Source organism: Oncorhynchus gorbuscha, unplaced genomic scaffold (genome assembly GCF_021184085.1).
Source record: "Oncorhynchus gorbuscha isolate QuinsamMale2020 ecotype Even-year unplaced genomic scaffold, OgorEven_v1.0 Un_scaffold_7030, whole genome shotgun sequence".
Lineage (NCBI taxonomy): Eukaryota > Metazoa > Chordata > Actinopteri > Salmoniformes > Salmonidae > Oncorhynchus > Oncorhynchus gorbuscha.
Window position 1 is genome coordinate 2,534 of NW_025750503.1, and position 11,668 is coordinate 14,201.

The window sequence follows — 11,668 nt, forward strand, 5'->3', positions numbered from 1 at the left end:
AACCTGTGAGAAGAATTTGACCTTGCACCTGCCAGTAGTAAGCATGAAATCTCTTCAACTTCAGCTCTCCATTCTGTATCCTCAGGTAAAGGCAGTCAACATAACTTTGTACATTTGGGCACTTGACCTCTAAGAGTCCAAAGTGTGGTCTCACACTGGGATCAAATATAATGCCATCTGGAGAGGATCCTAACCACGGAGCATCTGGGTGCACTACGAAGCCACATGGAAAGAAGTTAACATTCTTCAGTGTGCAGTACTCCTGTACAGCCACTGGCTCCATGGCTAGCCCCCTCTTCATCTCCACACCAGATCCCTTGAACATCCGCTCAGCTCGGCGGTCCGCTGAGGTCTCTCCCCGGACATGGCAAACCTCTCGGAAACGAGAGGATGTTAATTCTCATTTTCCTGAGCTGATGCCATTCCGGGCTGCTGCTCTGCTCCCTTGTAGCAACCTCGACTTTGTTTGACATCTCGTAGGTTGTCTAATGCCTTGACCTGGAACTGCCCCTGATGGCTAAGGATGTAAGCACACTGGGAAGACTGAAGCCTGTTGCCATCTAACAGAAGTATTAGTGGAGAAGGGGCATCGGCAATTTTCACAATTTCACGGGTCTTTGGCTGTGGAAGTTGATAGGACAGCACACTGCCAGCTTGCACTGGCCCAAAGGAGGACTCAACCAGGGGCACATCAGCTGACATTTCCATTGTTTTCACAAGAGGGGAAGTAAGTGGAGAAAAGTTGGCATATGTTTCTGAGACGTGGAGAAGGTCCATGTCAGGCATATATCCATGGAGTGCTTTGTAGAGACAACTTCTGCAAAACATTTTAAAACATTAATATCAGGTTGGAGAGATTACTATGACACAGACTCATAGTAGACACAGACTTTTCCACAAACAGCACAAGCCCAAAAGTTGAAATAAAATGGATTAAAATATACAGATTTATAGATTTTTTTTTTTAAAATCACAAAAATGTTTTCGAAATGTTTCCATTTTAGGAACCTCCAACTTACCTTATTCCATCAGCACACGAGTTAGTAAGTTTACGGAACTCTATCCCATCAACCGGACCTGGCTTCACACAATAATTAACAAGGATTTACTGTTACATAGGCTAAATACTTTTCAGGTGCATTTTTTTAATGGATATTGATAGACTCACAAGTGTTCTTGGCTCGTGCCAACGCTGTTCTGTGTCTGTGCAGCTGTGAACTGGTGGTGCAGCAGGAATGTTTAGTTGAGAGTAGTGCGCTGTCTGGTAAAGAAGGGCCACCAGATGATTGCACACAGCACTTCCTGCAACACAGGAGCAGTGGCGTCTTTAACACCATCTGTGAAGATAAGTGTGATGAAAGACTGAAGTGAGAAACAATAATGATTGCGACCCATAAATAACAATAAACAGCAGTATCTGGTCTTCTTAACTAGGGGCTCATTTAACTATACAGGAATACATTGTGTCTCAGTAACACAATTACCAAACACTGCATCAACAGATCTTTACCAAATAACCTGTGGGCAATTCTAAATTGGGATTGGGACCCATCATTAATATCTATCTATTGATAAGATTAAACGTTGACACTGTCTCCAACACATTTTTGACAATGATGACAGTGTCCCACAAGAGATGTTTAACAAGGTCCCTAGTAGCCATCACTCTTCCTCATGGACCTGTGACAGGCAGCCCTCACGGTAATCTCCCCTGTCAAGCTGGAGTCAAGGAGGCTGATTTAACAATTCGATGTACACGTTCTCAGGTAGATATATGGTTGTCGCTAGCTAACGTTATATCTGTCACTGACTTGGTAACGTTATTCACCTACATACTTATCTAAGTAGCTTCCTATATACATATTGAACCCCTTTTAATTATTGCTAGCTGGAGTCAAGGAGGCTGATTTAACAATTCGATGTACACGATAAATATTAATTTGAGGCAAGTCCTGAAGACAACTAGTAAAAAACTGCGACACAGTGGTAGTAATGTTATATCGTCGATAACAACAAGACTGACGCCGGTTTGAAGTGTGTTTATAACGTCCGATATAAAGGCTATTTTCTAGTTGCAGAAAGAGAGCAGTAGGGTGCAAAGGCAGTTCGCCAGTTACAGCAGCGGGTCCGCTGAACGATAACGAAGAGGTAGGTGAGATAACGCTGACCAGGGTGATAAGATGAAGAAGCGTACTTCATGAGTTGTAACCGAAAAACAACTGGCATTTGGAAAGTTTGAGGTGAGGGAGAAAGTGTGGTGAAACAAGTATTGTATCTTGCTATATAGTACTGTAGCTGGATCGAATTATCCGTTAGTTAGCCAGAGAAATGTTGAGCAACATTAGCAAACTTAGCTGATCAAATAATTGAGTTTATTGTTTGAAACTTAGCTGGCTAATAAAGCCAGACAGCTAGCTAACGTTACAGCATCAAATGAACTAACGTTAGTTCCCTAACCAATTCGCTATAGTATTAATTGGTAACATTATACGACTCCTTGCCGTTCCTCAAGTTATAACACGTTAGTTGCTTACTGACCCTGACAATCTGTGTGAAATGTTAACTAGCTAACGAACTAACTACTATCTGTGAACTAATGTTTTCCCTCGACAGTATATGGTTAATTTTCAGAATGAGAGAATTAGGTGAAAATGAGGCGTTCCTTGTGGATTCAGGGATCAAGTGTAGCTGGAGCTGGGCCTGGTTTATGCTGGATGCCAATATAGGTGAAATAAACGCCATACACTTTCACTCTCAGTGGATAAAAAGAGGTATGCCAGGTGTACTCTCTGCCTGAAAGAGATCAATTGTGCCAACAAAGGGTATCATGCTCTGATGCACATTGTAGAACAGATGTCCACAGGCAGAAATTGTACAATGTTATTACGTGCAGTGTAGCCCAAAGATATGGCCTTTGTTGTGTTGAACATGACTTTAACACGTTTGTGTGATTTTATTATTATTATTTTTTACTCTGAAAGTTATGTTTGCACACATGCAACACTTGCTCAGTGTCTACTATAATAGATCAAAAATAGAATGCCTGTTTGTTTCATTCTATTGCTACTTTAACCCTAAGATGCATAGTAAACATGGCGCCCCAAGAATGCATATGCCAGGTCAAAATGAACCGTTAATGTAATATATGTTTTATTTATATAGATCTAAAATATTATACATTTTGTGGAACATAAATCTTTTGAGTGCTGATTTGGACCTTTTCAATAATTATTTGATTGTTTTAAATGTTTTTTTTGTCACTCTTCAACATTTTGATACACATTTCAATGATAACATATGATGAAAATGCATAACAGCTATTGAAAATATGAGCATATTTTTCACATTCAACATTTTTAGTGTGAGCAAAATTATAAAACCATCTTTAATCATGTTTTATAATATTTCATAACATTTATTTGAAAATCCAAAGTTCATCATCAATATAAACGACAACACTAACAATTGTGAATTTAGAAAACGTGAACACTAAAAGCAACAAAGTGTGTGTGATGCTTACTTATGCTGTCTTAGTCCATGCATTTGTTACAAACCACAAGCATGTGACTGCTCTTTGCAGACGGATGTGTTGCACTGAGAACACCAGCAGCTGACTTTTCTATCTTTTGCGCTTGGGCAGAGCTGGCACCTCTTCCTCTTCTGGCTGTGGCTGCTCTGAGTGGTGGTGGTGGCTTGGTTCTCTTTCATCAACCCACATCTTTCCATTGCCTCAGTTCTTCTGCGGCGATGGGAGAACCTTCCAGAAGGACAACCATCTCTGCAGCAGTCCAACAATCAGGTATGGTAGGTAGAGGGCCAGATGGAAGCCACTACTCAGTAAAAGGCAGATGACAGCCCACTTGCAATTTGCCAAAAGGCACCTAAAGGACTTCCAGACCATGAGAAACAAGTCTCTGGTCTGATGAAACCAAGATTGAACTCTTTGGATGGAATGTCACGTGTCACGTCTGGAGGAAAGCTCCTCATCCACTGTAGCTCAGTCGCTGGGGATGAACCTTCCTCTACAGTTTTCTAGGAAAAGGTCCCACACATACCGAAGGCTGCCAGGTGGTTCGTTGCCTCTCTGAACACTCTGTTCCTCTTGTCATCAAGCCTCAGGTAGCGACAGATATCCTTATATCTTCCGACCGACCTGGTGGCCTTATACATTGATCCACAAATAGCTCCTGTGGAGACATCCCACCTTTTTCCATGCCAATAAAGGCCTTTAGTACCTCTTTTGTTGACCTCTTGCCACTCTGTCCCTTTTGCTGTTACTATTATTTGTCCTTCTAAATGTGTACTCTTTAGGACCTCCTCAATGCCGTTGTCACTAATGAACAGTTCTCAGGCAACTTTTGGTGACATAACTGTTGACCCATAACATCCAGCTCCTCAGGATGTTATGGCTTCTGGTCCTGCCTTTATTGGGGGGGTTCAGTCCAGTAAGACCTTTTTTACTCAGTCCTCCACATCTTTAGAATCATCTAGGACAGCTGGACTACCAGGTGCAACTCCAACTTGACCCACAGGCACATACAGTTGAAGACGGAAGTTTCCATACACTTACACGGAACTCCAAACCGGCCGCGCAAGTGCGTGCGCAAATTGATTTTGTCCCCCACACCACACACGATCACGTAACGCAGGTTAAAATATCAAAGCAAACTCTGAACCAACAATATTATTTTGGGGGCAGAATGCTGTTTTTAGCTCCTTTTCTTGCCTGCATTTTCCCAGTGACCCTGTTGAAATGTATTTTGATTCTTCTGATTTCAGCGATTGAGGAGTGATAACATGGGTAAGTTCATGATTGCATATTGTACAATAGTGATGACAGGAGTTAATACATTCAATAAACACAAATTGTTTTACACATTTAGGCACTTTCCCTCTCAAAGACTCCATTATGCCAATAATATACATGATGGCAGGCTGATTACTGTAATTAGCCAGTCTCTTTCACCTTACAACCAAACCACTCTATATGAGGTATGAGATATAAACAATGCATTTACTGAATAAAAAGCCCATGAAATAAGAAACTGTAATATTATACAACTAAAAATAAACAATACTTTATGCTTTCGAAACAGCATGGATTAACAGACACCACCTACTAAAACAGAAGTTGGTCGCCCTTGTATTATTGAGGCACACAGGGAAGGAGGAGAAGGTGTTGAGAAGGGAGCATGGGCAATAATACCACCTTGTCCAGGAGCTGCTCTTGGACCCTGCCCGACATCATCGATACTTCCGGATGAGTGCAGAAGAGATGGAGACTCTTCTGTTTTTTGTTGGCCCAGACCTCACCAAGCAGACGACCAACTACAGGACCCCAATAGAGCCTAAGCAAAGACTAGCTGTCACTCTAAGGTTAGTTATTGGAAAAGGTTGTATTGTGTAAGCAGGTGCATGGATGTAAAGAAACTCCAGCAAGCGAGTGTAGAGAGTATAGAGATATTGTTATCCACGTCGGCACCAACGATGTTAGGATGAAACAGTCAGAGATCACCAAGCGAAACATAGCTTCTGCGTGCATATCAGCTAGAAAGATGTGTCGGCATCGAGTAATTGTCTCTGGCCCTCCCAGTTAGGGGAGTGATGAGCTCTACAGCAGAGTCTCACAACTCAATCGCTGGTTGAAAACTGTTTTCTGCCCCTCCCAAAAGATAGAATTTGTAGATAATTGGCCCTCTTTCTGGGACTCGCCCACAAACAGGACCAAGCCTGACCTGCTGAGGAGTGACGGACTCCATCCTAGCTGGAGGGGTGCTCTCATCTTATCTGCCAACATAGACAGGGCTCTAACTCCTCTAGCTCCACAATGAAATAGGGTGCAGGCCAGGCAGCAGGCTATTAGCCAGCCTGCCAGCATAGTGGAGTCTGCCACTAGCATAGTTAGTGTAGTCAGCTCAGCTATCACCATTGAGACCGTGTCTGTGCCTCGACCTGGGTTGGGCAAAACTAAACATGGCGGTGTTCGCCTTAGCAATCTCACTAGGATAAAGACCACCTCCATTCCTGTCATTACTGAAAGAGATCATGATACCTCACATCTCAAAATAGGGCTACTTAATGTTAGATCCCTTACTTCAAAGGCAATTATAGTCAATGAACTAATCACTGATCATAATCTTGATGTGATTGGCCTGACTGAAACATGGCTTAAGCCTGATGAATTTACTGTGTTAAATGAGGCCTCACCTCCTGGCTACACTAGTGACCATATCCCCGTGCATCCCGCAAAGGCGGAGGTGTTGCTAACATTTACGATAGCAAATTTCAATTTACAAAAAAAAAAATGACGTTTTCGTCTTTTGAGCTTCTAGTCATGAAATCTATGCAGCCTACTCAATCACTTTTTATAGCTACTGTTTACAGGCCTCCTGGGCCATATACAGCGTTTCTCACTGAGTTCCCTGAATTCCTATCAGACCTTGTAGTCATTGCAGATAATATTCTAATCTTTGGTGACTTTAATATTCACATGGAAAAGTCCACAGACCCACTCCAAAAGGCTTTTGGAGCCATCATCGACTCAGTGGGTTTGTCCAACATGTCTCTGGACCCACTCACTCTCACAGTCATACGCTGACCTAGTTTTGTCCCATGGAATAAATGTTGTGGATCTTAATGTTTTTCCTCATAATCCTGGACTATCAGACCACCATTTTATTACGTTTGCAATTGCAACAAATAATCTGCTCAGACCCCAACCAAGGAACATCAAAAGTCGTGCTATAAATTCACAGACAACACAAAGATTCCTTGATGCCCTTCCAGACTCCCTCTGCCTACCCAAGGACGCCAGAGGACAAAAATCCGTTAACCACCTAACTGAGGATCTCAATTTAACCTTGCGCAATACCCTAGATGCAGTTGCACCCCTAAAAACTAAAAAAATGTCTCATAAGAAACTAGCTCCATGGTACACAGAAAATACCCGAGCTCTGAAGCAAGCTTCCAGAAAATTGAACGGAAATGGCGCCACACCAAACTGGAAGTCTTCCGACTAGCTTGGAAGGATGGTACCGTGCAGTACCGAAGAGCCCTTACTGCTGCTCGATCGTCCTATTTTTCTAACTTAATTGAGGAAAATAAGAACAATCCGAAATTCCTTTTTGATACTGTGGCAAAGCTAACTAAAAAGCAGCATTCCCAAGAGAGGATGACTTGCACTTTAGCAGTGATAAATTCATGAACTTCTTTGAGGAAAAGATTATGATTATTAGAAAGCAAATTATGGACTCCTCTTTAAACCTGCGTATTCCTCCAAACCTCAGTTGAGTCTGCACAACTCTGCCAGGACCTAGGATCAAGAGAGACGCTCAAGTGTTTTAGTACTATATCTCTTGACACAATGATGAAAATAATCATGGCCTCTAAACCTTCAAGCTGTATACTGGACCCTATTCCAACTAAACTACTGAAAGAGCTGCTTCCTGTGCTTGGCCCTCCTATGTTGAACATAATAAACGGCTCTCTATCCACTGGATGTGTACCAAACTCACTAAAAGTGGCAGTAATAAAGCCTCTTGAAAAAGCCAAACCTTGACCCAGAAAATATAAAAACTATCGGCCTATATCGAATCTTCCATTCCTCTCAAAGATTTTAGAGAAGGCAAGGTGCAGCAACCTACCGCCTTCCTGAAGACAAACAATGTATACGAAATGCTTCAGTCTGGTTTTAGACCCCATCATAGCACTGAGACGGCACTCCCAGAAGGTGGTAAATGACATTTTGATGGCATCGGACCGAGGCTCTGCATCTGTCCTCGTGCTCCTAGACCTTAGTGCTGCTTTTGATACCATCGATCATGATGCTCCACAGATGTATGCCTTTGTTCCATTACATCTAGGAAGCAGATTACCAGTTATAGTGTCTTCATTATACTCAAGGTACGTAAGACACACTGTTCTTTTGTTTTTAGTCTTTTGCTTATTATTATTCCAGGTGACAAATAGTCACAACATGGCATGGTGCACCTGTTGTAGGTGACATTAACAGTCCCATAAAGGCGTGGTTTACCTGTTGTAGGTGACATTAACAGTCACATCAAGGCATGGTGAACATGTAGGTGACATTAACAGTCACATCAAGGCATGGTGAACATGTAGGTGACATTAACAGTCACATCAAGGCATGGTGAACATGCCTCCTCCTCTGAGGTAACACCAGAAGGGATTGGCTTCCTGACAAATGCAAGCAGCTCTTCATCCACATCTTGATAGTTGACTTTCTGTTTTCTTTTTCTTGGCTGACAGTCTTGAGCTGTGCCTGTAGTGGTTGGTCTTGACTGTTGTTCAGGTATCTGAAGCACAGGGTCATGGCTCAGGGACACCATGTCGTCTTCAGCGTCATCGGGTTCCATAGGTTGTGGCTGAGGCGAATCAGCATTTTCAAGGCTGAGGTTGCCTCTCCTCTTGAGCTGAAAAAAAGGTATTTGGCATCTGGAGACTCTATTTGCAGCCTGGCCTTCACCTATCGTCTTGGATTCGAGACAGTGTCACAGTGCATTATGGAGACCTGTGAGGCCATAGAGAGGAAGATGCTGGCGATCCATCTGCCACGACCCACTGAGGAAGCCTGGAGATAAACTTCTCAAGAGTTTCATGAAAAATGGGACTTTCCCAATTGTTTGGGATCGATTGATGGAAAACATATCATGATAACCAAACAACCAAACTCAGGGAGATGTTTTTTTATTATAAGGGAACCTTCTCTGTGGTGTTACTCGCCCTTGTGGATGCCAATTACCTCTTCACAGCTATTCAAGTGGGGGATTTTGGGAGAAAGAGTGACGGAGAAGTCTATGCCAACTCTCCACTTGGAAGGGCAATGGCATCAAAAACCCTGCAGGTGCCCCAAGATACCTTTCTGCTTGGGGGTGAAGATTTAGGAAATATACCATACACAATGGTGGGGGACGCTGCCTTCCCACTAAAGCCCTACCTGATGAGGCCATATGCCTGGCATAACATCAGCTGTGAGAAAGAAATCTTCAACTATCGTCTCTGTCGAGCTAGAATGACAGCAGAGAAGGCATTCGGGATCCTTGCGGTCAGATGGAGGATCCTCTACCAAAAAATAAAACTACTGCCAAGCAAGGTTGATATCCTAGTGGTTGCAATGTGCATCCTCCACAACTTCCTCACAAGGCCTTGCGATGTGGAAATGTGGCTACAGCAGGGTGGGGCAGGTGTGAGGCAAGGCATGAGAGGCATAGCCATCCAGGCCAACAGAGCAGGTCGGGAGGCAGTTTCTGTCAGAGAAAAGTTGACTAAATATTTAACCTCTGTGGAAGGCAGAATTGACTTTCAGGACAGAATGGTTGTAGCTAGGCCTACTTAGATGCACTGTGTGAGTGTGTGTGTGTAGTTTATCAACATGAGACAGTAAGTTCAACTTTGATATCTTCATTTGTTTTGTGTATTCATTATACACTTTAAAACTATTGTACAATTCCACCATTTCTGTATTATAAAAGCATACAGCACACATGGCATTTACATTCAGCTAACGCTAGCTAGTTCGTTTTATAAGGATGAACATTGGGTTGTTATACTTTACCTGAAATGTGCATGGTCTTTGCAATCTCTCTCCATAACGCATTTTTATTAGTTGGATCCTTGTAGAATTTTTAAGACGAGTCATATAAAAGTGAGTACTTCTCTACTTCGATGAAAAATCTCTCCTCGTCCATCTTTCAAGCACCCAAGTTGGCTTTTGTTTACAGGAAGTAGGGGACGTATGTTTGTTGTGAGATCCAATGAATTATTGGGAGGTCGGAACTTCCAGACTTGATATGGCGGTTAGCAACCAATTTAAGGTGAATTTCGCCACCAACTGGACTGGAGTTTGTACCTTGCAGTTCGTCTTTCAGTCACCCACGTGGGTATAACCCATGAGGAGATGGCACGTGGGTACCTGCTTCTATAAACCAATGAGGAGATTGGAGAGGCAGGACTTTCAGCATGATCTGCCTTAGAAATAGAAAGGAGTTCTATTTTAGCCCTTGGCAACTCAGACGCTCAGTGCTCGCGCAGGAGACGTGTCCGGTCTGGTCAGCATGTTAGGGGTTGGAGTCATTAAAACTTGTTTTCCAACCACTCCACAAATTTCTTGTTAACAAACTATCTTTTTTGGCAAGTCAGTTAGGACATCTACTTTGTACATGCCATTGTAATTGTTTCAACAATTGTTTACAGACAGATTATTTCACTTAATTTACTGTATCACAATTCCAGTGGGTCAGAAGTTTACATACACTAAGTTGACTGTGCCTTTAAACAGCTTGGAAAATTCCGAAAATGATGTCATGGCTTTAGAAGCGTCTGATAGGCTAATTGACATCATTTGAGTCTATTGAGGTGTACTTGTGGATGATTCAAGGCCTACCTTCAAACTCAGTGCCTCTTTGCTTGACATCATGGGAAAATCTAAAGAAATCAGCCAAGATCTCAGAAAAAATTGTAGACCTCCACAAGTCTGGTTCATCCTCAGACAATTTCCAAATGCCCGAAGGTACCACATTCATCTGTACAAATAATAGTACGCAAGTATTAACACCATGGGACCACGCAGACGTCATACCGCTCAGGAAGGATAAGCGGTGTCTCCTAGAGATGAACGTAATTTAGTGCGAAAAGTGCAAATCAATCCCAGAACAACAGCAAAATACCTGTAAAGATGCTGGAGGAAACATGTATCTATAAAGTAAAATATCTATGTGAAAGGCCGCCATAAAAAGCCAGACTACGGTTTGCAGCTGCATGCAAGGACAAAGATCATATTTTGGAGAAATGTCACTCTAGTCTGATGAAAGAAAAATAGAAATGTTTGGCCATAATGACCATTGTTATGTTTGGAGGAAAAGGGGAGGCTTGCAAAGCCGAAGAATATCATCCCAACCGTGAAGCACAGGGGTGGCATCATCCTGTTGTGGGGGTGTTTTTAAGCTGCGAGGAGGACTGGTGCACTTCAAAAATAGATGGCATCATGAGGTAGGACAATTATGTGGATATATTGAAGCAACATCTCAAGACATCAGTCAGGAAGTTAAAGCTAGGGACTTCCAAGTGGACAATGACCCCACGTATTACTTCCAATTCCAAATTTGTGGACAGAACTGAAAAGCATGTGCGAGCAAGGAGGCCTACAAACCTGACTCAGTTACATCAGCTCTGTAAGGAGGAATGGACCCAAAATTCACCCAACTTATTGTGGGAAGCTTGTGAAGCCTACCCAAAACATTTGACCCAAGTTAAACAATTTAAAGGCAATGCTGCCAAATACTAATTGAGTGTATGTAAACTTCTGACCCACTGGGAATGTGATGAAAACTGAAATAAATAATTCTCTATTATTCTGACATTTCACATTCTTATAATAAAGTGGTGATCCTAACTGACCTAAGACAGGGAATTTTTACTAGGATTAAATGTCAGAATTGTGAAAAACTGAGTTTAAATGTATTTGCCTAAGTTGTATGTAAGCTTCGACTTCCAACTGTAGTCTGTGTCATCTGAATTGGATACCTCAGATTGGCATCTGTAAAACCATTTGGTTGTATATCTGGCAACATTCTTATGAGCCTCCTAATGAAACTCTTATTACTCAATTAGTTAAGAAGGAGAAATGAAAACTGTGATTAATGAACATTAA

The 11,668-nt window shown here is 42.2% G+C and overlaps 2 long non-coding RNA genes across 2 annotated transcripts; one reads left to right on the forward strand and one right to left on the reverse strand.

The window, feature by feature from the left end:
- Positions 1-507: 507 nt before the first annotated feature.
- LOC124029622 lies at positions 508-9,702 on the reverse strand. The gene is made up of 4 exons (XR_006837811.1): positions 9,575-9,702; positions 1,169-1,337; positions 1,020-1,081; positions 508-817 (listed from the first exon to the last, which is right to left on the reverse strand). It is a non-coding gene; the product is annotated as an uncharacterized LOC124029622 (long non-coding RNA).
- LOC124029623 lies at positions 1,681-2,240 on the forward strand. Its single transcript, XR_006837812.1, has 2 exons — positions 1,681-1,766; positions 2,073-2,240. It is a non-coding gene; the product is annotated as an uncharacterized LOC124029623 (long non-coding RNA).
- Positions 9,703-11,668: the final 1,966 nt, after the last annotated feature.